Source organism: Limulus polyphemus, unplaced genomic scaffold (assembly GCF_000517525.1).
Source record: "Limulus polyphemus unplaced genomic scaffold, Limulus_polyphemus-2.1.2 Scaffold2024, whole genome shotgun sequence".
Classification (NCBI taxonomy): Eukaryota; Metazoa; Arthropoda; class Merostomata; order Xiphosura; family Limulidae; genus Limulus; species Limulus polyphemus.
Window position 1 is genome coordinate 53254 of NW_013667634.1, and position 4757 is coordinate 58010.

Consider the following 4757-nt stretch of genomic DNA (forward strand, 5'->3'; position numbering starts at 1 on the left):
CGTGTGCAATCACTATATGGGATTAGAGTATACTAAACTTTACACATTATATAGGCTGCACTAACGTGACGTTTAACTATTATACGCCCCCAGTTGCACAGCGGTATGTCTGCGGACTTACAACGCTAGAAACCATTTTTCGATACCCGTGGTGGGCAGAGCACAAGTAGCCCATTGTGTAGCTTTGTGCTTAACTTCCAAAACAAACAATAAGTATTATACGTGATGTACGCTTTTTGTGGGGTGGTTAATGAAAGTGTTCCAAAACGCGACATTAATTTCTTGACGACCTTATAGACAAAATAAACAGCTAGAAATAGTTACAAAAAAGGGGGATCTAACAGAAAAAATAATGAAAATAGACGAGAAAATTACACAAAAGACAGAAAAGGGATATTGAAAAACATACAATAAAAGAATAACCCGATGTGAGGGTTATAAAACTTTCACGAAATTAAAGGGGGGGGAATACTGAATAATAAAAGGTACGAAAAAAAAATGTGATGATTTGTTTTAGGGAATGTTTCATCTGTTATAGCTGCCAGTTTCTTGTATATAAAAATTTGCCATTTTGTGGTCAACACTGCAGGAAAAACGGAAAATAAAATGACAAGCATTGAAGAAGACTGCTCTCTCTGGTGGCGTGATCTACAATGAAACAGAGATAAAAGAGAGGAAAATGATCGATATATAGAAAACTTCATTTTAATTGTGATTTATCTGTAATTGTGAGATGTGTTCAAAAGATAATGTCACGCAAGGAACTTCTTTCTGAGATAAATACAATAGCCACGAAAGTAAAGCTGTTTGGAACGACATGTCACACCAATAGATTACATAGTAAACGGATTAAGACTGTACGAAAATCCACCAAAACATGTCTGTTTTATCCTAGAATCTTGTTTTATCGACGTTTTTAAAGTTTGTTTTTAACTGGGATTTAATTTGAAAATTGGATATAAAATTGGATATAATTAGAAACAAAGCTCCGCTTTGAATCATGGGAAAATACAACGCGATTTATCACGGAAAAGTTTGTCGAATGGCACCACAAGTAAACAAAGGAAAAGTACCTAACTGTAACACGGGATAATTGAATGGATTATTAACACAAAATAAGTTATATTTTCACGTATGGTTTTCTAAAGAAACGCTTATACGTTTTCGGAAATAATATATAGTTGTGAAAACACGTAATCTGAATTAATCGCTTTTTTAAAATCCACATAAAATGTTTCTGAAAATAATTCGTTATATCATAAAAAAAACTTAAACATAAAATATTTGTACAATTCAGTGCGACTCAGGTACAATCTAATTTGAAATTCGACAAGTCTCAAATCCAATAGTCTCAGAACAATAAAATTTCTACCTGAAGGTATATTGAAGTTATATGTAAGCATTTTTTAGTTATCTATCATAGCACCAGGCTTTAAATTGTATAATAATAAACTATGTTTATCTATAAAGTATAAAAACTGTATTTTAGAAGTTTTACTCAGTCATGAAGAGTAACGACAGAACGTTATTTTTTATTAGCTTTATGAGTGTGTGTTTTATTTCGCATCAATTATGGAACGATTAAGTTTATGTTCAAACTATTTTTTTGTGAATTGATTCACCATAAGGCAGATCGGTAAGAAACACCCACCGTCCAGCTGTTCAAACTGTATCCCTCCGCCGTCTGTTTAAATTAACCTGAAGCTACACAACGTTACCACACCTACCTGACTCATTAAACTTAATGCCGAAAGTAATTGTAGAAGGAAAAGAAAGGGTTAGCTTGTTCACTGTCCAGTGGCAGCAATCATAAAATTCTATTTATTTATTTTTTAAAATATGCCTGTTAATGTCATATGGAACATGCATATATATGTATATATATATTGTAACGTTAGAAATAAGGACCACAAGGAGTTAACTATAAATGCACCTATTCATAATGTTAGAAAAATCATATCATCTCCTTTTAAATGAGTTTAGTCCCTTCCACATAATACCACCCTCGCCCACGTGTACCTACGCCCCTCAGCAATCCTGGTTACGCCCTCACTTTTAATAAGAGTTTTTTTTATGATGTTGCAAATATCCTAAATAAGTATATTCTTTAACTAAACGGGAGGATTACAAAAGTCTTGACCAATTCTGGTAAATTTTTATTTGAAAATTATTAATGCTTTAATGTAGTTCGTTAAATTAGAAACTGTCCTGTTCTTTCAGTTTATTGTTACTGTAAAGTGATGAGTGGCTGGTGTTCATATCAGGACATGATATGTCATGCTTAAAATTAGTGATGAGCAGCTTGTGTTGATGTGATGACATGAAACAGACGTATGTAATGCTTAACATTAGCCAGAAACAGATGTTAAGATTATTAGATGAAACTTATTTTGGTTCGGCTCTTGATCCAGAACTTTACTGTTACTAATTTTCCTAATAACTGGTGAAAGTTATCCTTTTCCCTATCTCGGAACATCATGCCACATACTAACTTTTCATTTTTTTATGGACTCTTAGCCTCCATACTACATGCGGTTTTTACTCTATATGGACTGAAATGTGTAAACTATGAAGAGGGCGTCAACACAGGCAAGCATTAGTTAAAGTAGACTATGCAGAAGTTTTCTGCTGCAAGCTGTGGCAAGTGGTTGGCGGAAAAGGAAGGACGTCGTTACCAAAACCACAGGATGACACGGTTTGAAACAGAACCTATTAAATTCAGTTTTGGGAGGATTAACTTCCAGAATATGAGAGTAATGCTTAAAGCTTTTGAAACAATTTGTTTATTTATTAAATTTAACTCAAGCTACAAGAGGGATATCTGCGCTTGTCGTCCCTAATTTTGAAATGATAGACTAGAAGGAAGGCAGCTAGAAAACACCACCCAACGCCAATTCTCGGCTACTCGTTTACAATGAATAGTGGGATTAACCATTATATTAGCTGAAAGGGAGAGTATGTTCGGCCACGGGATTCGAACTGGCTATCCGCAGATTAACAATCGAATACCCTAGCCACCAGGTCCTCTCGAAACAAGCAGACGAATTAATTCATTTACGAAGGGAATTAAAAAATAGTTGGCATAACCCTAAACTGCAACTGTTTTAAATATCTCTAAGAATTTATAAACATCGAACAAGAGTACCCCAGAATATACTATTTATTCTCTTTTACAAGTTAAGTGCAAGCTTCTAGTGCATGCAGAGGTATCAAAGGGCAGATCTTTACATTGTTACAATAGAAACTTTTTCCTTATATTTAAATTGGACTTTCCCTATATAATATTTGAAACGAATACACACACACGGCTATTTTTGTCCAGTCCCTCCGATGGTTCAGCGGTAAGTTAAAACCCGGGGATCGATTCCCTGCGGTGGGCAAAGCATAGATGGTTCATTTTGTAGCTTCGCATTAAAAAACAAAACAGCAACAACATTTTGTCTAGTGACATTCATTAACATTCCTAAACAACACAGTGGTAATATACGTGATCCACGGTTATTTGTTTCAGCAAATAAAGAGGCATAGAATATGTTGAATTCAATTCTGTTCGAGATGCCAGAAAAGAACCAATTCCGTGCTATTTACTGACAGAAACGAACCATGTATATGCAATGTGGTGTGAAAGAAAAATGGCTTGAGTTATGCGAATATATCGATGGTTTAATTGTTATTTGTATCTCTGAAAATAGATTAATTTAAAAAAAAAATTATCCTAAGGGCCGATCTATCTACAGGAAAAACAGAGCTCCAAATTTACGCTGCAGGAAATGATGGGTATCTCTAATCAAATATGAGATAAAATCTAAATTGGTCTCTAATATTCAGTTAGATATTACTGAAACATTCGATTTCCTTCCTTTCGTCTTATTGTTTCTATTTATTAATTTATTTATTGTTGTTTTTATAGCGTAAAACTACACAATGGGCTATCTGCATTCTGTCCACCACAGGGAATCGAACCTCGAAATATAGCATTATATAGTTGTAAGCCCGTGAACTTACCACTAACACACCGGAAGACTTTGATTTCTTTGTTTGAGATTAAAACACAATGCCAGCCATTGAGATGACCTTTTGAGACTTTGTTCGATCTTTGAAATTATAAATAAAAGTAATTTTGAATATCCGAAATACGTCTTTTTCCTCTGTAACAGTAAGAAAATCTAATCTTCTTTCTCGAAAAAAAAATGTGTGTGTGTGTAAAGCGAAGTTTTGAGAAATAAAAAAAGAGAGAGAAATATACCATTATTTCAATCGATACTTGAATATTGAATACAGGAAGTTTAAACCTAACAAGACTGTAGCAGAGCTGATAACAACTGATAGATCGTACAGAGATGGATGGAGCCGATACTTGAATATTGAATACAGGAAGTTTAAACCTAACAAGACTGTAGCAGAGCTGATAACAACTGATTGATCGTACAGAGATGGATGGAGTCGATACTTGAATACTGAATACAGGAAGTTTAAACCTAACAAGACTGTAGTAGAGCTGATAACAACTGATAGATCGTACAGAGATAGATGGGGTTGATCATTACATCTGTGATGACATCATTTACTAGGCATTCACCAAGTTACGCAGGCTCCATCCGAAACAGACTGCATTCGTAAAACAGTAATTTCATGTCAGTACCAACAGATGTCACTTCAGAAATTTGGTCACTTAAAAAAAAGTAGAAGAAGAAATAAAACTAAGCGGAACTCCTGGAAAAACTATCATGTCACTAAACCAGTGAAGATTAACTATC